At 43.7% G+C, this 26221-nt stretch overlaps 1 long non-coding RNA gene across 1 annotated transcript; it reads left to right on the top strand.

Annotated features, from left to right (window-relative positions):
- Window positions 1-26221, top strand: LOC117520076. The gene is made up of 3 exons (XR_004563524.1): window positions 1-79; window positions 22451-22457; window positions 26211-26221. It is a non-coding gene; the product is annotated as an uncharacterized LOC117520076 (long non-coding RNA).

Here is a 26221-nt window from a genome sequence, read left to right as displayed (position 1 = left end):
GAAAGGAGAGTGCCCTGTGCAGCATGAACAGTATGGCATCCTCCACACCCATATGCGCTCGATAGGCAAACTGTAAAGGGTCAAGTGCAGGCTGTAATTAGACACTTGAGAAGCCTCTCAAGTGTCTTTATAACCACAGACGTCAGGGCCACTGGTCTGTAGTCTTTGACCCCTGACGGCCTCCCAACCTTGGGGACTGGCACAATGCATGAGGTCTTCCACTGCCTTGGCACCTGCCCTATCTGCAGGCTCTGGTTGAAGAGCACCTGCAGAGGCACCGCCAGCTCCGCAGCACAGGACCCTCGGTGCGATGCCATCAGTTCCAGTTGATTTACCAGGACACACCTTTCAGAGCTCCGCCCTCACCTCATCCATGGTGAAATACTCCCTGTACAGTCCCCCCGCATAGCTGCTGGGTGGTGTAGAACAGGAGACAGCAGCAGAGCTGGAGCGCTGAGAGAGAGCATTGAGAGAGTGAGCAGAAACTCTGTTCTAACTTTTTAAAGGGGACTTATGTCATTAAACTCCACCCATTTAGGGTGTGTCATTTACAGAAAACTTAATGTTCTCAGAAAAGCAGACAAATGATTCAGTTATTTAAACACATTAACTATTTTGGCATACTATTTGTTCTAAGACATTTTTGGGATGAATATAACTTTATTAAAGGCTTAAACACATCCTACACACATCACTTGGTTAACAGAATATTCCACTGTTATCAAAACATGGATAAGTCAGAAACATCACATTAAGCACACATTAGTTACAAGGAACACAGGTCAATAAAATGGAATACATGTAAAACCTTTGTTTGAATAAGCAACACAGACAACATTAGACGTTTTTATGTATGAATAAAAGAATGCTGATGCAAATTTTTATTTTAAGCAAAGGTCTTTTCCTTCACTTAGACCTAGAGATAATAGCTGGTTGTCAAGGCTCAAAGTTTATGAACATGTCTTATCATGGTAGAGATCCTCTTGCACTGTCTGGAGAGGTTCTGACCTTGGCGTGAGGCCATAAAAGGTCAATTCATCTGGCCTGGGGAAGGTCAGATTCTGACGTGAAGTAATTATAATATCATGTAATTCATAGTGTCTGAAATTTAACCGATAAACAAGCAAGGGCTCCTTTGAAGAACTCTGAGTTACAGTTCTGTTGTGATGTGGGCCACAGTGTGGAGGCCCACGGGGGTGTCTCCCAGAGCTTATCTCCAGATGGACCCAGGAATTTCTCAGTTAGGAGTAAAACACAGTCTGTCCTTAGTGCAAAACCTCAGTTTTTTGTTGAGAAAGCATTAATGTATTTATTTAATTAGGGTGAATCAAAGCCATGCACTACAAGTGTTTAGGGTCACTGGGCCTCATGTATCAACGTGCATACGGCGATATTTGAGCGTATATGGGGTGTATGCCAAAACGGCTGCGCCACTTGACATTTATCAATGTGGTTGTTGGCGTACGCTGTGCTGAAAATATACACCAGGTCGAGAGGTGGTGTAAATTATACACCAAAATGAACCAGTGCTGGAATCCACATAAAAATGAAAATGATCGGCCTGATAAACAGTGCCATTATACAAATCAATGCATATGTTACATAAATAACACTTTCCTGATTATACTACATAATAATCAATACAAATCCCACTTTTGCAGGATTGCTGGTCTATCGAGCACGATCCGTGGCCACAGCGCTGACCACAAAGAAAGCGCTGCTCGCCTTTTTCTCCAGAGCCTGGAGCCAGAGCAGCGCTGAGCTTAACTTTATGTGGTGTGATCGTTTTATACAATGAAATTGATAATTACAACTGTAGTGTTGTCATTCCCTTCGCCCGTGCTGCAATCAGGTTTTGTCATCTCCATTCGTTTGTCACAATAAAATAACTAAAGAAATACATTTTAAGAATAAAGAAATCTGAAAAATTAGGTGTGTCTTATTAATTGAGCGAGCAAATATCCACGTCAAGAATTATTGACATGTGAAAAGAGAATACAGTGGTCCCTCGCTATAACGCGGTTCACCTTTCGCGGCCTCGTCATTTCGCGGAGTTCTTAGTCCAATTTTGCATGCCTTTTTTTTTTACAGTGTTCTGTGTGTCTGTTTATAAGAATCTTCTCGCCCAGAAGAAAAAAGAGCGCCAACAACTACTCATAAATGTGTTTGTCACTCGGAAACAGACACCTGCAGCCAGGTGTGAGTGGAAAAAAGGCGCGGCGTCAGGACGCAGAGGCGCGATCTGTGAAATACTGGTCAGTCACTATTAACAATTTCTTATGTGTCCAACCTCGTACGTTGATCGTTAAAATTAAATGCGTTAGTTCTAAAAGCCATCATAATTATTTATAGGAAAACATTCTATTTTTATTTCTCAAACAAATGTTTGGGCCTGAAAACAGTTTGGTCTTATTTTTCTACTAAGGTTTGAACTTTGAGAGTGTTTACACACGAGAGAAAAGTGAGAAAATGTTCATGCCTGATTGAGAAAGTGTATAAAGTGGTTTTACAGGGTTTTTACAGCTTTAAAACGTCTATAATAATTGTAAAAAAAATAACGCTGACTACGTCGCGGTTTCGCGTATTACGGGCTATTTTTAGAACGTAACTACCGCGATAAACGAGGGACCACTGTAACACTTTTTTGATTATACTACAAAACAACTGATACGACGGCCACTTTTGACGCTCTATTGGCACGCGTCGTGATTGGTGCAGTTCTTTTTCTTTGCCGTCTTCCTGGCTTCCATGTCGTAAAATGAGGGTGTGTCTGAAGCGGAGTCTGAATATTTATGGGCGTGTTTATTATAATTATGATTGTTTTCACCCGCCGCATTTATCAAGGTTGTGTCAGGCATACGCTGGAAATGGGCAGGTGCGCACTGCTTGATACATGTCACGGCAACTTTGGTGTACTTCAAATGTACTTCAAACGTAAATTTACGCCACAAGTGCGCAACTTTGATACATGAGGCTCATTGTCTTGTTGAAAGATCCAGCAATAATGTTTGGGGGTTATTGTTTGTGTTGTTTGTTTTTCTTTACAAATGCAACCATGCCTGCTGTCATAAGAGATGCTACATCAGTGAATCCTCCATCCGACCAGTCAGCTGAGCTTAAACCAAGAAACATGCCTGCAGTTGAATTACACCAACATTCCGATCTGTCTGTATCGGAGAATAGTAGTGAATCCACAGGTTTGTATTATTATGGTTAAATAAGATTGTACTGTGTCTTGTGCCATTAGTTTCTAAAATTCACATACAACAAGCAAAATATTCAAACATTTCTGGTATGAAAAATTCTGTAGATTTTGGATATAACTTGAAAATACAGTAAAATCTGCCAGTAATGAAGCTGTTTATTAACTTTCCTTCTATAAAGAAATAATTTACAGGCCCTGTCACTTAATGTTGCTGTTATCCTTTAGTATGCTCCCATATGTTCAGGGTCACCACAGCGGATACAACTCGACCTGCATTGGTATTTGGCACAACCTTTACCTGGAGAAACACACACAGGCCCTGGTGTTCTGACAAGGTCTCCCATCCAAGTAGTAACCAAACCCCGCACTACTTAGCTTCTGAGATTTAACGGAATCAGGCTTACACAGAGCAGACAAGCTGCACAGGCCCTGTCACTGAATAAACATGTTGATTTCTTATTGATATAAAGTTTTAGAATTCCTTTTATAAAAACTCAATTTCTGTGTGTGTGCTGTGGTCTGATGAGTCCACATTTCAAATTGTTTTTGGAAATCATGGATGTCATGCCCTCTGGACAAAAGAGGAAAAAGTCCATCCAGATTGTTACCAATGCAAAGTTCAAAAGCCAGCATCTGTGGGGGCGCATGCTCGTGCAGTGACCAGCAGCAATTGGGAACGTCTCTGTCTCGTTTTTGATATATGAGCCTGTTTGAGTATCAAGGTGTGTAACCAGATTCTGACTTGTGCATTAAGGAGAAGGACCCGTTTTTATTGTCCATTGAACATTGTGTCGGGAATGAAGGTTGTTGCTCTGTTTTTGCTGTGGACACTGTGTCATGCCGCCATCAGCCTCAGCCCTCCCGCTGGAGAGTTTACGCAGATCCAGTATAGCAGGGATTTTCTTCTGCAATGGGAATATTCATTGCCTGCAGACCCTACTTTGGACCTCCTTTTACAGAGAGTTGATCTATCAGATTATTTTAAAAACTCTCAATATGTTTCTCCTTACAAAACCAGGAAGCGAGGGAAAAGGGACGGCGCGCGTCAGCGGCTGCGGAGACAAGCCATGAATTGGATCCCCCTGCCGTCTATGATTCTGATGAATGTTCAATCACTCAGAAATAAAGTTGACGAGCTACAGGCACAAATACGTTTCCAACATGAATTCAGGGAGGCGTGCCTGTTAGTGATAACGGAATCCTGGCTTACGGATAACGACGCTGACACAAATTTGGCACTGGATAACTTCGGGGAACCCCTTCATCTCGATCGTGACGTAGATGTGACTGGGAAATCACAGGGGGGAGGAGTGTGTCTTTACGTCAATGAGCGCTGGTGTAAGAATGTCATTGTGAGAGACAAACACTGCACTGAAGATGTAGAGCTTTTAGCGGTGTCCTTACACCCACCATATTTACCCCAAGAATTTCCACAAATATTTGTTATTGTGGCATATGTACATCCCAACGCAAAAGTCGACAGAGCGTCTGAGACTATTCTTAATGTGACTCAAAAGCTGCAGTCTAGATGTCCAGATGCGCCCATCTTTGTTCTTGGTGATTTTAACCAATGCTCTTTGAAACATGTTCTGAGGAACTTTTATCAGTATGTCACATGCGCAACTAGGCAAAATAAAATCTTGGACATGTGTTATGGTTCGGTTAAAGGAGCGTATAGGTCAGCACAGAGAACTGTTCCAAACACATTACCATAATAAACAGCAAAAACCTCCTGAAAATTATTAACCCTCTGGTGTCCGAGGGCATTTTTTGGACAGTTCAATTGCCTGGAATAAATGTTTTATTATTGTTGTTAACAGCTCACCCTGCATCCCACAATCAAGTGTTATGTCTCTTTTTTCAACCTGTACTTTCAGAATTTATATGGTATAGTGGTTTTATAAGTGTAATAAAGATTTACAATCAGAAATAAGAAAGGAAAAAAATTAAGCGGGAAATAATTTTCACACATTTATTCAAAACACAGCAAACTATAATAAACAACTGTCTTTACACTTTATAAAGGTAATTTGGAGTCTTGCACAAAAGACTGTATAATATAAATTGTTCTAACAATAAACACAAATGCACATTTTGAACAATATATATAAAATGGTCTATGCATTTTGTTTGAGAAGACTGATGTACAAGTTCATTTGTAGACTGCAGGGGTCCCTGATTAATCTTATTATGCAGTTGACCAATTCCAGGTACAGTTCTGTCAGATACCAATCCCATATGTGGAAATACTGTTATTTGTGCCTTTTATAGAATGTGTATGCACTTTTGGGCACACATCAAGAAATAAAACTAAACTTAAATAGTTCATTCTGTGTAGCTGTTCAGGATCAAAGTTCAGTTCGCTCAGGATCAAAGTTCAGTTCACTTCAGGAGTCCAGATGAAAGTTCAGTTTATATCAGTGTTCAGGATCAAAGTCTTAGTGTGTTCAGGACTTCAGTTCTACATGACACACCCAGAGGCATGTACATGTGAAAGACAGAGTCAGAATGACAGGTCCCGGTGTCAGGCTGAGGAGTGCAGCCAAACAACAGAGGTCCCTGGGTGATGGCAACCAGAAAGCCACAGCTTCATCACTCAGGAATTAAGCGGCTGCATGCGGACCCCTCCGGACTGTTAGTGGATCTGATCACAGACGATGGAAAATAACTTAACAGTTAAGCCAGCTGAGAAACTAGATACTGTGCATGTAGTTACTGAACAGCATGGACACACGAACTCTGGGAACTGAATTATAGCTGGACTATCAAGAACTGAATAATAGTTGATCACTAAGCAGGGTGGAACAGAACTGACTCTTACCAATTAACTAATTAATATGAAGCGCTGCTGGTGAAGACACACCAGGCGGCCAGCAGAATGAACCAGGGTTAAAACAAGCAGCAAGGAGGCGTGACCGTGGGAAAAAGAAAACAAAGCACGAATGATAATTTCACATTAGAAACCTAGATGCTCATAAAGAAATAGACAGAGGGTTATGACTGCACTAGAAAACTCACAGGGGAAATAAATACAGCTGAATAAACTCCGAGGCTGGCATCAGGAAAAAATACACAACTTATTGCATTCAGAAAATGGAAGATAAACTCGACAGGTTACTTCTGAGCCTGGCAAATCACAGCAGGAAAAAACACAACATGTAACACACTGAGCTTGGAAAATCTGGAGAGGACAAAACACAGCGGGTTACAGACTGCACCTGGAAGCGACAGTAAAAAACACAGATCTGTCGTGGACATGGGAGCCCACAGTGGAAGAGTTAGGACAGGAGTGCGGAGACTTCAGTCCGGAAAAACTCAGCAGGAAAAGTTAATGAGCTCAGAGGCTCACGTCAGGAAAACAGATACAGTCACTTGCCCAGTTCTGGATCATTGCCAGTTCTGGATCACTGCTGTAGTATTTGCTCCGCCGTTTCTCATAATCAGCGCGAATAAGCTAATACTTGGTACCAATGGAAAGACTGATGTTTTGCCTACAAACGACCACAAGCTCGACCAGATCCAGCCATACTTGTGATCAGCACAGGAATCAAAACATCTGGTCTCGGTGGTGTGCGCGCGTTTTTTGACTCACTCATTCCTGCAAGTGTGAAAGTGATGATCTCTATTAAGTAGCAAAGGTGAGTTATCCATTCAGTATCATTGGTTCTAGAGTGGGAGAATACTTACTTACTTAGGGAGAAAATGTCAGTGTGTTATGTCTTGCTGTTTAATTGCTGCACGCATTTATCTCTGATGCGAAAATTTGCCGGTGGTGGATCACTGAAGCAGCAGCCTCGTGTCAGTACTTGTGAGCCATGTGTACTTTGGGGGTCATCTCAACATCATGAATGGGCATGAATGTGGAGGCTTTTACTTTTTAATTTGGGAGAAATCTCAGGCTTACCGAAATGGCATGACTGGACACAAATGCAGGATTCAGATGTCAGTAAAACAGAGTTTAATGAAAATTCAGGCCAGGTTCGGTACACAGGTAGGCAGACCAAGATAAGCAGCAGGATCCAAAGCATTAGGCAGAGACAACATCAAAAACAGGCAGGCAGGTCAAAAACATGGGTAGACACAAACAGGACAGAAATGCTCAGAAGGATAAGTGCTCAAAAGTGGCTCAAGGCTCAACAATCTCGCAACCAGACAGGGTGACAGGTGTGACTAAAATAGAGGGAGTGATTAGCAGGAAATGCAGGACAGGTGTGTGTGGAAGGATCTGGAAGGGGTGTGGCACGCTGGAGAGAGGATCACAGGGAAACGCCCACCACCAAGTAGAAGACAGAGCAGAAAGATCCCACCACCAAACATGACAGTGACAAAGAATGGTAGCTACAAAATAAAGAAACAAAAAGACACAACATACGAGCCCCAATCATGACATCACCCCTCCCCCATGGCCGACTACTGACTGACTACAGACTGCTGTCTGAAGCATGAAAGTCCCCGATCAGCGAATGGTCCAAGATGAACCGAGAGGGCACCCAGGAGCATTCCTCCGGACCGTACCCCTCCCAGTCCACCAGGTACTGCACCCCCCGGCCACAGCGGGAGACGAAAGAAGACAACAAAATGAGAAGACAGGACCACCCTCAACGAACTGGGCGGGCGGGGGCTTGGCCAGAGGGCAAAGAGGACTGGACCTGGCTAGCTTGATACGACTGACATGGAAAGATGGATGTACATGAAGAGACCGAGGCAGCTGCAGACAAACTGCCGCCGGATTGATGACCCTGGAGACAGGAAATGGACCAACAAACTTGAGAGCCAGCTTGTGAACGGTCCCCCGGAGAGGGAGGTCCTGTGTCGAAAGACACACTCTCTGACCAGGTGTATGCGGTGGGGCCGTGAAACAGGAACGGTCGGCCACAGTCTTATAAGCAGATGAGGTCTTAAGCAGAGTCTGCCGTGCCCACTCCTGGCAATGCATGATTTGTGCCAAGGCAGATGGAACAGGTGAGTTCAAGTCTGTGGAGAGGAAAAGAGAGGGGTGATAACCATGGACAACTTGAAACAGAGAATACCTTGTGGAGCATGAAGGCAAGGAATTGTGTAAGAACTCCACCCAATGCAGTTGTGCAGCCCAAGAAGTCGGGTTGCTAGAGGCCAGGATCCGTAACCCCTTTTCCAACTCCTGGTTCATCTGTTCAGCCTGACCGTTGGCTGGTAGGTGGTAACCAGATGTAAGACTGGCCCTCACCAACCTACAAAACTCAGTCCAACAGTGAGAAACAAATTGTCGACACTGATCGGAGACAATGTCCATGGGGAATCCATCTATCCATCCATCCATTTTCTTCCGCTTTATCTGGAGTCAGGTCGTGGGAGCAGCAGCCCAAGCAAAGCCGCTCAGACCTCCCGATCCACACACACCTCCCCCAGCTCCTCCGGGGGACCCCCAAGGCGTTCCCAAGCCAGCCGAGAGACGCAGTCCCTCCAGCGTGTCCTGGGTCTTCCCCAGGGCCTCCTCCCGATGGGACGTGCCCGGAACACCTCTCCAGCGAGGCATCCAGGGGGCATCCGGGGGTTGCTGACTTTTCTCCGCCTCCCGGTGTCGGAACATGCGGAGTCTCCACGACAAACTGGTGTGGCGGACCCGGTGCCCAGGCGGAGAGGCAAAAGAGGAGCTGACAGAGGCTAACGCCGGCTACATCCAAGGCTAGCGACGGCCGCTACAACCAAGGCTAGCGGCGGCTACATCCGAGGCTAATGGCCGCTACAACCGAGTCTAGCGGCGGCTACATCTGAGGCTGGCGGCGGCTACATCGGAGGCTAGCGGCGGCTACATTGGAGGCTGGCGGCGGCTACATCGGAGGTTAGCGGTGGCTACATACGAGGCTGGCGGCGGCTACATCCGAGGCTGGCGGGCCCTACAACCAAGGCTGGCGGCGGCTACATCCGAGGATAACGGCTGCTACAACTGAGGCTGGCGGCGGCTACATCCGAGGCTGGCGGCGGCTACATCCGAGGCTAATGGCCGCTACAACCGAGGCTGGCGGCGGCTACATCCGAGGCTGGTGGCGGCTACATCCGAGGCTAGCGGCGACTACATCTGAGGCTAGCGGTGGCTACATCCGAGGCTAATGGCTGCTACTTCCGAGGCTAGCAGTGGCTACATCCGAGGTTAATGGCCGCTACAACCTAAGCTAGCGGCGGCTACATCTGAGGCTGGCGGCAGCTACATCCGAGGCTAGCGGCGGCTACATCCGAGGCTGGCGGCGGCAATATCCGAGGCTGGCGGCCACTACAACCAAGGCTGGCGGCGGCTACATCGGAGGTTAGCGGCGACTACATCCGAGGCTGGCGGCGGCTATATCCGAGGCTGGCGGCTGCTACAACCGAGGCTGGCGGCGGCTACATCCGAGGTTAGCGGTGGCTACATCCGAGGATAACGGCTGCTACAACTTAGGCTGGCAGCGGCTACATCCGAGGCTAGCAGCAGCTACAGCCGAGGCTAGCGGCTGCTACATCCGAGGCTGGTGACGGCTACATCCAAGGCTGTCACCGGCTACATCCAAGGTTGGCGGCGGCTACTTCCGAGGTTGGCCGCGGTTACATCCGAGGCTGGTGGCGGCTATATCCGAGGCTAACGGCAGCTACGACCGAGGCTGGTGGCGGCTATATCCGTGGTTAACATCGGGGCGGGGCGGTGTGCGGCAACCGGACCTGTGGTGATAGAGACTATAAGTGAGAATTGTTTCACAATTAATGGTGGCCAGTACTAAATCACAATAGTCAACATGGCACCACCTAAGAAAACGGATAAACTTGAGGAAGACATAGAGGAGATAAAGACCTCATTAAACCGTATATCAAAAGACATGTCTAATCTAGACAAGTTGACGGAGGAGATTAAAGAGCTCAAAAATCTTGTTAAAGTGAAAGACAAGATTATTAAGAAGCTTGAACAACGTGTGGATGAACTTGAACAATACTCTAGAAAAGACGATGTTATAATATCTGGTTTAGAAACAAAACATCAGTCTTATGCAAGGGTAGTGGATTCTAGTGGAGCCAATGGGGAGGATGCACCACCTGAAGAACTTCAAACATTGGAACAAGAAGTCACAATTTTTTTTATATCAAAAAGGTGTTGTCATCCATCAAGACACTATATCAGACTGTCATACTATTCTATCCAAAGATAATAAAAATAAACTATCTACCATTATTATACGATTTACAAGCAGAAAATACAAAAATGAATTAATAAGACAGGCAAAGAATCTGAAAGGAACAAGTGTCTATATAAATGAGCATCTAACGAAAAAAAATGCAGATATTGCTAGGGAAGCAAAGACTACTAAAAAAACAGAAACACATTGTTGCTACATGGGTCTGGAACTGTAGGGTGTGGATTAGAGTGAAAGAAGGAACAAATGGTATACAAATCAAAAACATGGATGACCTTACAAAATACAGACCTGAATAGACAATTAAATATGACGCCAGTTGGTAATTTGACCAACAAAAATCAGATCAAACATGGAAACAGATGATAAAATATATGACATAGACACTAACATTGATGAAAGTATGTTTGACTTAAAAACAATTGGTTGTGAGTATTATATGGAAGAACAGTTAAATAGTGAAAAAATTACAGAAGATACCCTGTCACTTATACATATAAACAGCTGAAGCTTGTATGGTAAAATGTCAAAAATAAAAGATTATTTAAATCAGTTTAAAAATAGATTCAGCATTATTGCAATCACAGAATCTTGGCTTAAAGATGACCTCATGGCTGATGTTCAAATGGAGGGATATGAGCTGTATTTTGTAAACAGAAGAGATAAAAAAAGGCTGAGGTATTGCTTTGTACACAAAAACAGATGTGACATGTACAATTGTAGAAGAAATGACAATTATAGATGATGTCATAGAAATTGTAACAGTGGAAATTGTACATGAAACATCTAAGAATATTCTAATCAGTTGTGTATACAGAGGACCAGACTCTTGTGTTGTGAAATTTACAGATAAAATAATAGAATTATTCCATCAAATCAAAAACAAAACACTTTTTATGTGTGGAGACTTTAACATTAATATAGAAAGCTCCAGTTGCCAAAGAACAAGTGATTTTGTGAATTCAATGTATAGTTTGGGTTTATTCCCCTTGATAACAAAACCAACCAGAATTACATCGCAAAGTGCAACTGTAATTGACAATATATTCAAAAATAGAACAGATGAAATTATTAAGAATGGGATCTTGATGACAGATCTTAGTGATCATTTACCAGTTTTTTCAATATTTAAATACAAAAATTGGTACAAGAAAAAAACTGAAAAAAAAGCTCCAAATCGTTCAGACATTTATTCGCAATTAAAATCCGATGAGAGGGGTGGACCACTGCTCACACAAAGCCTGTTCACAGGCGAATGACGCAACCGACAGGCGTGAAAAAACTCACGCATGTGCACGAACGTTCAAGCTTGGCTGATGCAATCACACGTGATTCAAATCCATATAGTTTTTGAAAAAAATAAAAAGGTCCGATACTTTTCTGACAGACCTCGTATGACATAAAAGAAGTTGCAAATGAGTTTAATGATTATTTTTCAAATATGGAATCAAGTCTGGTGGGAAATAAACTAATAGTAGAAGATAAATTAAATACACTTGTAAATACGGTCAATAGTATTTTCCTTGACAATGTGGAAAAAGATGAAATAATAAATATTGTAAAAAATGGTGTAAGCAAAAGATCAACTGACTATGAAGATTTAGACATGATGACTGTAAAAAGTATAATAGAAACTGTTATTGAACCATTCACTTACATTTGTAATCCCAGACGAAATGAAAATTGCCAAGGTAGTCCCATTATATAAAAATGGAGACGAACAGAATTTTTCAGATTACAGGCCAGTGTCATTGCTTCCACAGTTTTCTAAAATTATGGAAAAAGTTTTTGTGACAAGGTTGGACAAATTCATTGAGAAACATCATATTTTAAATAATGCTCAGTATGGATTCAGAACAAAACATTCGACATCTATGGCAGTTATGGAATTAACAGAGAAAATATCAACAACAATAGATAATAAGGATTATTTTGTAAGTATTTTTATCGACCTGAAAAAAGCTTTTGATGTTATCGACCACTCAAGATTGCTTCACAAGTTACAACAATATGGAATTAGAGGTATTGCACATCAGTGGGTAAAAAGCTACTTAGAAAATAGAAAACAGTTATCACATTATTTATGGAGTACCACAAGGGTCGGTACTTGGACCCAAACTGTTTATTTTGTATATGAATGACTTTGTGAATGTATCTAAAGTACTTGGCAGTATATTATTTGCTGATGATACAACATTATTTTACTCTGGATCAGATATACAGGAAGTAGTACAAGTGATAAATACAGAGTTGGAAAAAGTTAAACATTGGTTTGATATAAACAGATTGTCACTAAACTTAATAATGGACATACAAAGGGTAAAAGAAACAAAATTTCTAGGAGTCATGATTGATGAAGAGCTTACATGGAAGTCACACATAAATTACACAAAAGGAAAAATAGCAAAAGCCATTGCTGTTTTGCATAAAGTAAAATTTTCGTTGAATAGTTATGGTTTATTAACATTGTACAATTCATTGATTGTCCCATATTTAACTTATTATGTAGAAATCTGGGGATCAACATGTAAAACTTATACACAACCATTATTTATTCTGCAGAAAAGAGCTTTAAAAATTATTAGCAATAGTCATTTTAGAGATCCATCTAATCCATTATTCATTAAGTATAAGGTACTTAAATTTCATGATTTAGTTGATTTGAAAATATTACAATGTACCAAGCTAATAAAAATACCTTACCAATAAACATTGAAAATATGTTTGAAAAATTTGAAAAAAGAGTAAGTAGTTATAATTTGAAAGGAATAGAAGTCTTTAAAAAAAAAAAAATCAAGATTCAGAACCAAAGTAAAGGAACGGAGTATTGCAGTGAATGGTGTAAAATTATGGAACAACCTCAACAAAGAAATCAAAGAATCAAGGTTGCTTAAATTATTTAAAAAACATATTAAACTAGATGTATTAAGTAAGTATGAAACTATGAAATAAGTCAGTGGGTTGTGACAAAGTCTAAAATGTAATCTGTTAATAATTTCTAAAATGTTTTAAGTCTAAAATGTAACCTGTTAAAAATGTAATCTTTTAAATAATGGCTAAAATTATGAAATAAGTCAGTGGTATGTGACAAAGTCAAAAAATGTAATCTGTTAAATAATGTTGAATAATGATGCTTAAAATTGAAAGATTGTATTGTAAAAAGGGGCAGAAAATATAAGACTTGTTCTTCTCTCTGCTCCTTTTCATTCAGTGTCTTGTAATGTACTCATTTCTGCTTTTCTACTTTTCTTTTAAATGAATGAAATAAATAATGAAAAAAAAAGATGCCTGAGCCACCTCAACTGGCTCCTTTTGACGTAGAGGAGCAGCGGCTCGACTCCGAGCTCATCCCGAGTGACTGAGCTCCTCACCCTATCTCTAAGGGAGTGCCCAGCCACCCTACAGAGGAAACTCATCTTGGCCGCTTGTACTCGCGATCTCGTTCTTTCGGTCATAAGCCAAATCTCATGACCATAGGTGAGGATCAGAATGTAGATTGATCGGTAAATTGAGAGCTTTGCCCCCCTGCTCAGCTCTCTCTTCACCACGACGGTCCGATACAGCAACCGCATCACTGCAGATGCTGTACTGATCCATCTGTCGATCTCACGCTCCATCCGTCCCTCACTCGTGAACAAGACCCAGAGATACTCAAACTCCTCCACTTGAGGCAAGGACACTCCACCGACCTGAAGAGGGCAAGGCACCTTTTTCTGGTCGAGAACCATGGCCTCGGATTTGGAGGTGCTGATTTTCATCCCGGATGCTTCACACTCGGCTGCAAACCACCTCAGTGCACGCTGAAGGTCCTGATTTGACGAAGCCAACAGAACCACATCATCCGCAAACAGCAGAGACGAGATTCTGTGGTTCCCAAACCAGACATCCTCTACACCCTGGCTGCACCTAGAAATTCTGTCCATAAAGATAATGAACAGAACCGGTGACAAAGGGCAGCCTTGGCGGAGGCCAACGTGCACTGGAAACAGGTTTGACTTACTACCGGCAATGCGAACCAAGCTCCTGCTGCTGTCGTACAGGGACCGGATAGCCCTTAGCAAAGGACCCCGGACTCCTGGAGCACCCCCACAGGGTGCCCTGAGGGACACGGTCGAACGCCTTCTCCAGAGCCACAAAGCACATGTGGACTGGTTGGGTGAACTCCCATGAACCCTCAAGCACCTGATGGAGCATGAAGAGCTGGTCCAGTGTGCCGCGACCAGGATGAAAACCACACTGCTCCTCCTGAATCCGAGGTCCGACTATCGGTCAAATTCTCCTCTCCAGTACTCTGGAATAGACCAAACCGGGGAGGCTGAGGAGTGTGATCCCCCTGTAGTTGGTACACACCCTCCATGTCTCCAACCTCCCCCGGGATCTGGGAGAAGCTCTCCCGGAGGTGGGAGTTGAAGACCTTGAGGGTTCCACCAGTCGCTCCCAGCAGACCCTCACGATACGTTTGGGCCTGCCAGATCTGACCGGCTTCCTCCCCTCCCAATGGATCCAACTCACCACCAGGTGGTGATCGGTCGACAGCTCAGCCCCTCTCTTCACTGGAGTGTCTGAGACACGTGGCCGAAGGTCAGATGATACGACTACAAAGTCGATCATCGACCTCTGGCTCAGGGTGTCCTGGTACCACATGCACTTATGGACACCCTTGTGCTCGAACATGGTGTTCGTGATGGACAAACTGTGACTAGCACAGAAGTCCAACAACTGAACACCAGTTGGGTTCAGATCGGGGAGGCCGTGCTTCCCGATCACCCCCCTCCAGGTCTCACTGTCGCCGCCCACTTGGGTGTTGAAATCCCCCAGGAGAACAATGAAGTACCCAGTCGAAGCACTATCTACTACCCTTCCCAGGGACTCCAAGAAGGTTGGGTACTCTACACTGCCGCTCCGCCCATAGGCCGAGACAACAGTGAGAGACCTGTCCCTGACCCGAAGGCGTAGGGACGCGGCCCTCTCGTTCACCGGAGTGAACTCCAAAACATGGCGACTCAGCTGGGGAGCAATAAGCAATGCGGCCCCAGCTCTCCGCCTCTCCCAATGGGCAATGCCAGAAAAGTGGAGTGTCCAGCCCCTCTCCAGGAGTTGGGTACCAGAGCCCAAGCTGTGCATGGAGATGAGCCCGACTATCTCTAGTCGGTATCTCTCAACCTCCCGCACAAGCTCAGGCTCCTTCCCCCCCAGCGAGGTGACATTCCACGTCCCAACAGCCAAGGGCTGTGAGCGCGGACCGGGCCGCCGGGCCACCCGCCCTCGACCACCGTCCAGTCCTCTCTGCACCCGACCCCCGTGGCCCCCTCTGCAGATGATGAACCCACAGGAGGGCAAGCCCACGTCGCTCTTTCGGGCTGAGCCCGGCCGGGCCCCATGGGCTAAGGCCCAACCACCAGGTGCTCACGCGTGAGCCCCAACCCCGGACCTGGCTCCAGGGTGGGGCCCCGGCTTCGCCATACCGGGCGACATCTCGGTCCTTGATTTTTTTAGTGGTCATGGGAGCTTCTGAACTGCCCTTCGTCTGACCCGTCACCTAGGACCTGTTTGCCTTGGGAAACCCTACAAGGGGCACAAAGCCCCAACAACATAGCTCCTAGGATCATCCGGGTATGCAAACTCCCCCACCACGATAAGGTGGCAGCTAGAGGGGGATTCCATGGGTAATCCATGCAGCTTAAACACATTTTTAAGGAGGACCTCTGCTGTCTCCTTGGCCGAGGTCAACTTGGGCAGGGGAATGAAATGACACATTTTAGAGAACCTGTCAACAACTGTTAGGATGACTGTGAACCCCTGAGAAACGGGCAGCCTGGTGACAAGGTCCACTGCGATATGAGACCACAGACGCTTTGGGATGGACAACGGAAGCAGTTCACCAGAGGGTTTCTGCGTGGAAGCCTTGTGGGCGGTGCATACCGAGCATGCCAGGATATATTCCTTAATGTCCTGTGACATCTTGGGCCACCAGAACCGCTGATTAATTAACCAAGTAGTTTTTTAATGCCAGGATGGTTGGCAAAGGGGCTGTCAGAGTGCCAGGGACTAAGAGCCTGTTTGAAGGACAGCTCTGCATTGCGTTAGTGAGCCCAAATGGCATCACCAAGTACTCATAATGGCCCGTGGGAGAATTAAAGGCGGTTTTCAATTCGTTGCCGTCCCTAATCCGGACCAAATGGTATCCATTGCGAAGATTGAGTTTGCTGAAAATTTTGGCCCCTCCAGGAGCTCCAACGCTGAAGAAAGTAGTGATAGGGGATACCGTTTTTTTTACTGTGACCTCGTTAAGCTCCCGGTAATCAATACATGGCTGCAAAGACTTGTCTTTTTTTTCTACAAAAAAGAAACCGGCACCTGCAGGGGAAGATGATGGCCGAATAAGCCCTGTGGCTAGGAATTCATTGATATATTCCTCCATTTCTTGGCGCTCTGGAGTGGAGAGCGAGAATGATTTCCTCCTAGGGGGACAAGACCCAGGAAGGAGGTCAATAGCACAGTCATAGCTACGATGGGGTGGCAAGGACTTTGCCCTGGCTTTGCTAACACTAGTGCCAGCTCATGATAGCAGGATGGTACCTCAGAAAGATCTGGGTTAATTTCTACAGCTGGCTCCCCTTTTCTGACTAAACAAGTGTGGGCACAGCTGGGCCCCCATGAAATAATCTGGCTGCTGGCCCAGTCAAAGTTAGGACAGTGTTGTTTTAGCCAGGGGTGCCCCAAGATGGTGAGGTGGGTCATGTTATCAAAAAAATGGAAACTAATTTTCTCAGAATGCTCCTCAGAAAAAGTTAACTGGACGGACTGGGTGTGATGAATAATTCTCCCCAACAGACTGCCATCCACAGCTTTAACCTCCAGGGGGCGTGAGAGCCAATGTAATTTAAGATTCAGCCTCCTGACAAGAGAGGTATGAATTAAATTGGCATCAGATCCTGAGTCAATAAATACTGAGATTTGGACAGATGTTTTGTCAGACTTAATTTTAGCTGGAATGAAATTGTGAGTAGCGGAAATTTGGTTCTGACTCACCTGGATAGTTTGCTTGTTTGGAGGCGGGGCACTCCTGACCTGGCAACTTGCGATCTGATGGCCAAGCTGACTGCAGTAAAAATAACGCCCCTCCCGCTGACGGCGCAGACGCTCCTCTGCTGAGAGCTGAGTCCGCCCAAGCTGATTACACGACTGTGGTTGGAGTGGGTGGGTATGACGGGCCCAGCTGTGGGTGTCCGGGAGCTTCGTTTCGAGGTGCTTGAGGAAGCTGGGTGTCAAAGCGTTTCAGCAGCTGGTCCACATGTGTGCTTAGAGCGGAAATTAGCTGCTCCTGACATTGTGACAGTGCATTCAAACTGGAGCAGAGAGCTTCTAGCTTGTCCTCATGCTGAGGTAATTGCTGCGCCTGAGCACATAGCGTCAGCTGGGCTGGATCTGAACCCACTGTGTCCATAGCTGGCAAGATTGTTCTGTCAGGCTTACCAAAATGGCGTGGCTAGACACAAATGCAGGATTCAGATGTCAGTAAAACAGAGTTTAATGAAAATTCAGGCCAGGTTCAGTACACAGGTAGGCAGACCAAGATAAGCAGCAGGATCCGAAGCATTAGGCAGACACAATGTCAAAAAGAGGCAGGCAGGTCAAAAACACGGGTAGACAAAAACAGGACAGAAATGCTCACAAGGATAAGTGCTCAAAAGTGGCTCAAGACTCAATAATTTCGCAACCAGAGAGGGTGACAGGTGTGACTAAAATAGAGGGAGTGATTAGCATTGAATTCAGGACAGGTGTGTGTGGAAGGATCTGGAAGGGGTGTGGCAAGCTGGAGAGAGGATCACAGGGAAACGCCCACCACCAAGCAGAAGACAGAGCAGAAAGATCCCACCACCAAACATGACAGTGACAAAGAATGGTAGCTACAAAATAAAGAAACAAAAACACACAACATACAAGCCCCAATCATGACAATAAATCTCACCTCCACACATTTAAAACCCTCTTTTGCTCTCCATCTCTAACAATATAAGGCGCGAAATGATAGCAAGTTGGGGCATCTTGTGCTATCCTAACCCACTTCATTGAGTTAAAAGCTTAGGGGGAGATGTCAAAATCCAAGAATGTTTATTAACACAGATTTTATTTGATCTTCATTTATTAAGTAATGCCACCCAATTTGAATAAACACTTAATTTTTTGCTCGTAAAAATGTATAACAGTGCCTTTCAAAACTAAGTAAATTTATATCATTTTGGGTTCAAAACACATTCTTGGGCACAGTGTGTATCATTCTGCATTAGAAGGGCTCCAGCCAGATGCCAGGAATGCCCCCAAAGTGACACAGAGTGTCGTGATCCAGAACCGGGCAAAGTGATCCATTTCCGGCAAATATTTGCACCACACATAATGTGGTTTCACACTTTAAGTAGAAGGGCTACCCCATCCAGACTTCTTCAGCTAGATAACATCCAAATACCCAATACGACAATACCCAATAAAGGATATTCAGTTGCATTATGGCTCCGTATAGCGGTAATTTCAAAAAAGTGATCCAGAACTGGGCAACTGACTGAAAGTGACATTAGCTCCAAAATGGGACATCAAACAAAGAACACTACTAAATCAAATCAAATCAATTTTATTTATATAGTGCCAAATCACAACAAACAGTCGCCCCAAGGCGCTTTATATTGTAAGGCAAAAGCCATACAATAATTACAGAAAAACCCCAACGGTCAAAACGACCCCCTATGAGCAAGCACTTGGCGACAGTGGGAAGGAAAACTCCCTTTTAACAGGAAGAAACCTCCAGCAGAACCAGGCTCAGGGAGGAGCAGTCATCTGCTGGGACTGGTTGGAGCTGAGGGGAGAGAATAAGGAAAACACATGCTGTGGAAGAGAGCAGAGATCAATCACCAATGATTAAAAGCAGAGTGGTGCATACAGGGTCACCTGATCCAGCCCTAACTATAAGCTTTTTCAAAAAGGAAAGTTTTAAGCTTAATCTTAAAAGTAGAGAGGGTGTCTGTCTCCCTAATCCGAACTGGGAGCTGGTTCCACAGGAGAGGAGCCTGAAAGCTGAAGGCTCTGCCTCCCATTCTACTCTTACAAACTCTAGGAACTACAAGTAAGCCTGCAGTCTGAGAGCGAAGCGCTCTATTGGGGTGATATGGTACTATGAGGTCCCTAAGATAAGATGGGACATGATTATTCAAAACCTTATAAGTAAGAAGAAGAATTTTAAATTCTATTCTGGAATTAACAGGGAGCCAATGAAGAGAAGCCAATATGGGTGAAATATGCTATCTCCTTCTAGTCCCTGTCAGTACTCTAGCTGCAGCATTTTGAATTAACTGAAGGCTTTTCAGGGAACTTTTAGGACAACCTGATAATAATGAATTACAGTAGTCCAGCCTAGAAGAAATAAATGCATAAATTAGCTTTTCAGTATCACTCTGAGACAGGACCTTTCTAATTTTAGAGATATTGCGCAAATGCAAAAAAGCAGTCCTACATATTTGCTTAATATGCACATTAAAGGACATATCCTGATCAAAAATTACTCCAAGATTTCTCACAGTATTACTGGAGGTCAGTGTAATGCCATCCAGAGTATGGATCTGGTTAGACACCATGTTTCTAAGATTTGTGGGGCCACATACAATAAATTCAGTTTTATCTGAATTTAAAAGCAGGAAATTAGAGGTCATCCATGTCTTTATGTCTGAAAGACATTCCTGCAGTTTAACTAATTGGTGTGTGTCCTCTGGCTTCATGGATAGATAAAGCTGGGTATCATCTGTGTAACAATGAAAATTTAAGCAATGCTTTCTAATAATACTGCCTAAGGGAAGCATGTATAAAGTGAATAAAATCAGTCCTAGCACAGAACCTTGTGGAACTCAATAATTAATCTTTGTCTGTGAAGAAGACTCCCCATTTACATGAACAAATTGTAATCTATTAGATAAATATGATTCAAACCACTGCAGCGCAGTGCCTTTAATACCTATGGCATGCTCTAATCTCTGTAATAAAATTTTATGGTCAACAGTATCAAAAGCTGCACTGAGGTCTAACAGGACGAGCACAGAGATGAGTCCACTGTCTGAGGCCATAAGAAGATCATTTGTAACCTTCACTAATTGTTATGTGTCGGACGCAGCCCGGAGAACCGACCAGCGTTTGAAGGACCCAGTATAAAATAAGCAGAGCACGGTACAAAGGATAACAGAGTTTAATGAACATAACAGTGCTGTGAAAAATATAAAAGTGCGCGGTCTGGCGTGGTGGATTGCGGTGCGCTCCCAGCAGCGCTAACGGTCCGGAGCCAGAACTGGTTCAGACCCAAGGGCCGCGACAAACCGAGTCTGTGAAAGAAGGAATCATTATGTGAGTCCACACTCAACACACAGAGAGAACGCTCAAAGGTGTACAAACAGCAAACACTTCCTGGCTTAATTACTAATCAGCTTCCCACCCTGCAGGCATGGAACATCCAGTTCACAAAACTCCACAGCAGTGGAAGCTGATTAAACGACTACATACAGCTCAATATAATAAGGTGTGAGGGATACCATATTTACTGACTGTATAAGTGTTAGTCACAAAATCTAACATACCTCAGGAAGTGTGCTGACGAGCGTGAGACCTCACCCCCTCCTCTTTCACAGACCATGCATCAAACCTGGACATTCTCTGCATCCACTGATGATGAGATGGCTCTCGAGACGACGATCTCACCCGTCTGGTCACAAGGTCGAGTCTCTGGCAAATACACACTGTGTACTCCAGTCTTAAATGCCACCATGTTCCAATCCATGTAGATGCACCACAGCTGTGAGTCCTGACGAGCCGCAGGTGATCAGGGTGAGGTCCTGATAAACTCAGCTACACAGCCACTCAGTCCCAAATGCAAGCCACCTGGAAGGAAAAACAAAAGACAGAAACAAAAAGGCAGCCAGGCCCCCCAGCCATACAACACTAATGCTGTTTCTGTACTATGATGAATTCTGAAACCTGACAGAAACTCTTCAAATAGACCATTCCTCTGCAGATGATCAGTTAGCTGTTTTACAACTACCATTTCAAGAAGTTTTGAGAGAAAAGGAAGATTGGAGATTGGCCTATAATTAGCTAAGATAGCTGGGTCAAGTGATGGCGTTTTAAGTAATGGTTTAATTACTGCCACCTTAAAAGCCTGTGGTACATAGCCAACTAATAAAGATAGATTGATCATATTTAAGATCAAAGCATTAATTAACGTAGGGCTTCCTTGAGCAGCCTGGTAGGAATGGGGTCTAATAGACATGTTGATGGTTTGGAGGAAGTGACTAATGAAAGTAACTCAGACAGAACAATCGGAGAGAAAGAGTCTAAACAAATACCAGCATTACTGAAAGCAGTCGAACATAAAGATATTTCTTTGGGATGGTTATGAATAATTTTTTCTCTAATAGTTAAAATTTTATTTGCAAAGAAAGTCATGAAGTCATTACTAGTTAAAGTTAAAGGAATACTTGGCTCAATAGAGCTCTGACTCTTTGTCAGCCTGGCTACAGTGCTGAAAAGAAACCTGGGGTTGTTCTTATTTTCTTCAATTAGTGATGAACAGTAAGATGTCTTAGCTTTACGGGGGGCTTTTTTATAGAGCAACATACTCTTTTTCCAGGCTAAATGAAGATCTTCTAAATTAGTGAGACGCCATTTCCTCTCCAGCTTACAGGTTATCTGCTTTAAGCTGCGAGTTTGTGGGTTAAACCACGGAGTCAGGCAATTCTGATTTAAGGCTCTCTTTTTCAGAGGAGCTACAGCATCCAAAGTTGTGCTCAATGAGGATGTAAAGCTATTGACAAGATAATCTATGTCACTCACAGAGTTTAGGTAGCTACTCTGCACTGTGTTGGTATATGGCATTGAAGAACATAACAAAGAAGCAATCCATAAAACTAGTTACAGCGCTTTCAGAAAGACTTCTACTGTAATGAAACTTATTCCCCACTGCTGGGTAGTCCATTAAAGTAAATGTAAATATTATTAACAAATGATCAGACAAAAAGGGGTTTTCAGGGAATACTGTTAAGTCTTCAATTTCTATGCCATATGTCAGAACAAGATCTAAAGTGTGGGTAAGGTGGTGGGTGGGCTCATTTACATTTTGAGCGAAGCCAACTGAGTCTAATAATAGATTAAATGCATTGTTGAGGCTGTCATTCTCAGCATCTATGTGGATGTTAAAATCACCCACTATAATTATCTTATCTGAGCTAAGCACTAAGTCAGACAAAAGGTCTGAAAAATCAAAAAGAAACTCACAGTAACTACCAGATGGACGATAGATAATAATAAATAAAACTGGTTTTTGAGACTTCCAATTTGGATGGACAAGACTAAGAGTCAAGCTTTCAAATGAATTAAAGCTCTGTCTTGGTCTTTGATTAATTAATAAGCTGGAGTGGAAGATTGCTGCAACTCCTCCTCCTCAATCCGTGCTTCTAGCATTTTGACAGTTAGTGTGACTCAGGGGTGTTGACTCATTTAAACTAACATATTCATCCTGCTGTAACCAGGTTTCTGTAAGGCAGAACAAATCAATATGTTGATCAATTATTATATCATTTACTAACAGGGACTTAGAAGAGAGAGAGACCTAATGTTTAATAGACCACATTTAACTGTTTTAGTCTGTGGTGCAGTTGAAGGTGCTATATTATTTTTTCTTTTTTAATTTTTATGCTTAAATAGATTTTTGCTGGTTATTGGTGGTCTGGAAGCAGGCCCCGTCTCTGTGGGGGTGGGGTATTGGGTGGATGGCAGGGGGAGAGAAGCTGCAGAGAGGTGTGTAAGACTACAACTCTGCTTCCTGGTCCCAACCCTGGATAGTCACAAAGTGGAGGGTTTAATAAAACTGGCCAGATTTCTAGAGATGAGAGCTGCTCCATCCAAAGTGGGATGGATGCCGTCTCTCCTAACAAGACCAGGTTTTCCCCAGAAGCTTTGCCAATTATCTATGAAGCCCACCTCATTTTTTGGACACCACTCGGACAGCCAGCAATTCAAGGAGAACATGCGGCTAAACATGTCACTCCCGGTCCGATTGGGGAGGGGCCCAGAGAAAACTAAGTTTACACACCGATTAATATTAATTTTAGTGACCTCCAGTTGGCGTAACCAGGTGTCATTACTGCCGACGTGAATTACAATCTTACCAAATTTACTCTTAGCCTTATCCAGCAGTTTCAAATTTCCTTCAATGTCGCCTGCTCTGGCCCCTGGAAGACATTTGACTATGGTTGCTGGTGTCGCTAACGTCACATTTCTCAAAACAGAGTTGCCAATAACCAGAGTTTGATCCTCGGCGGGTGTGTCGCCGAGTGGGGAAAAACGGTTAGAGATGTGAACAGGTTGGTGATGTACAGGAGGCTTCTGTTTAGAACTATGCTTCTTCCTCACAGTCACTCAGCCGGCCTGCTTTCCCGGCTGCTCGGGATCTGCTGGGGGACAGCTAATGGTGGCTAAGCTACCTTGGTCTGCACCAACTACAGGGGCCTGGCTAGCTGTAGGATTTTCCAAGGTGCGGAGCCGAGTCTCCAATTCGCCCAGCCTGGCCTCCAAAGCTACGAACAAGCTACACTTATTACAAGTACTGTTACTGCTAAAGGAGGCAGAGGAATAACTAAACATTTCACACCCAACGCAGAAAAGTGCGGGAGAGACAGGAGAAGCCGCCATGCTAAACTGGCTAAGGGCTAATAGCTGCGCTAAGCTAGCGGATTCCTAAAAACACACAAAGTGAAGAATGTGAAAATAATTTAGAGGTGATTCAGCAGAGAGGGTGCCTTAGTTAAGGCGCATGAAGAAAACACTGTGAAATAAATCGTTATCTAGGTCAATCTAACTACGCCCATTAAACAGCTAACAGATACAGCAAAACACCGCTCTGCTCCGGAACAGGAAGTGATACAATACCGCAGTGAGAGCCAACCACCAGTAGAGTGCAGTTGTCTGCAAAGCAGAGTCTATGTCTACTACTACAACCCCTGGCAAAAATTATGGAATCACCGGCCTTGGAGGATGTTCATTCAGTTGTTTAATTTTGTAGAAAAAAAGCAGATCACAGACATGACACAAAACTAAAGTAATTTCAAATGGCAACTTTCTGGCTTTGAGAAATCAGGAAAAAAAATTGTGGCAGTCAGTAACGGTTACTTTTTTAGACCAAGAAGAGGGGAAAAAATATGGACTCACTCAATTCTGAGGAATAAATTATGGAATCACCCTGTAAATTTTCATCCCCAAAACTAACACCTGCATCAAATCAGATCTGCTCATTAGTCTGCATCTAAAAAGGAGTGATCACACTTTGGAGAGCTGTTGCACCAAGTGGACTGACATGAATCATGGCTCCAACATGAGAGATGTCAATTGAAATAAAGGAGAGGATTATCAAACTCTTAAAAGAGGGTAAATCTTCACGCAGTGTTGCAAAAGATGTTGGTTGTTCAAAGTCAGTTGTGTCTAAACTCTGGACCAAATACAAACAACATGGGAAGGTTGTTAAAGGCAAACATACTTGTAGACCAAGGAAGACATCAAAGCGTCAAGACAGAAAACTTAAAGCAATATGTCTCAAAAATCGAAAATGCACAACAAAACAAATGAGGAACGAATGGGAGGAAACTGGAGGAAACTGGAGTCAATGTCTGTGACCGAACTGTAAGAAACCACCTAAAGGAAATGGGATTTACATACAGAAAAGCTAAACAAAAGCCATCATTAACACCTAAACAGAAAAAAACAAGGTTACAATGGGCTAAGGAAAAGCAATCGTGGACTGTGGATGACTGGATGAAAGTCATATTCAGTGATGAATCTCGAATCTGCATTGGGCAAGGTGATGATGCTGGAACTTTTGTTTGGTGCCGTTCCAATGAGATTTATAAAGATGACTGCCTGAAGAGAACATGTAAATTTCCACAGTCATTGATGATATGGGGCTGCATGTCAGGTAAAGGCACTGGGGAGATGGCTGTCATTACATCATCAATAAATGCACAAGTTTACATTGATATTTTGGACACTTATCCCATCAATTGGAAGGATGTTTGGGGATGATGAAATCATTTCTCAAGATGATAATTCATCTTGCCATAGAGCAAAAAACGTGAAAACATTCCTTGCAAAAAGACATATAGGGTCAATGTCATGGCCTGCAAATAGTCCGGATCTTAATCCAATTGAAAATCTTTGGTGGAAGTTGAAGAAAATGGTCCATGACAAGGCTCCAACCTGCAAAGCTGATCTGGCAACAGCAATCAGAGAAAGTTGGAGGCAGATTGATGAAGAGTACTGTTTGTCACTCAGTAAGTCCATGCCTCAGAGACTGCAAGCTGTTATAAAAGCCAGAGGTGGTGCAACAAAATACTAGTGATGTGTTGGAGCGTTCTTTTGTTTCCATAATTCCATAATTTGTTCCTCAGAATTGAGTGATTCCAGATTTTTTTCCCTCTGCTTGGTCTAAAAAAGTAACCATTACTGACTGCCACAATTTTTTTTCCTGATTTCTTATAGTGTTTCTTAAAACCAGAAAGTTGCCATTTGAAATTACTTTAGTTTTGTGTCATGTCTGTGATCTGCTTTTTTTCTACAAAATTAACTGAATGAACATCCTCCGAGGCCGGTGATTCCATAATTTTTGCCAGGGGTTGTACTATGTGTATGTCTATGTCTAAGTCTAATTGTTTAAGTGTACAGAGTCTATGTCTAAGTCTACTACTAAACATAAGGTCGGGTTACTGGCTGGGTGCGTTGGCATGGCACAGCTGAGAACCCGTGGCAACCCGGTTCCAACCCGGAGGAACACGGAGGTTCTTCAGGCAGACTGTAG

Source organism: Thalassophryne amazonica, chromosome 1 (assembly GCF_902500255.1).
Source record: "Thalassophryne amazonica chromosome 1, fThaAma1.1, whole genome shotgun sequence".
In the NCBI taxonomy this organism is placed as follows: Eukaryota; Metazoa; Chordata; class Actinopteri; order Batrachoidiformes; family Batrachoididae; genus Thalassophryne; species Thalassophryne amazonica.
The sequence above is the reverse complement of the archived record's forward strand: the minus strand, read 5'-3'. Positions and strand labels throughout refer to the sequence as shown.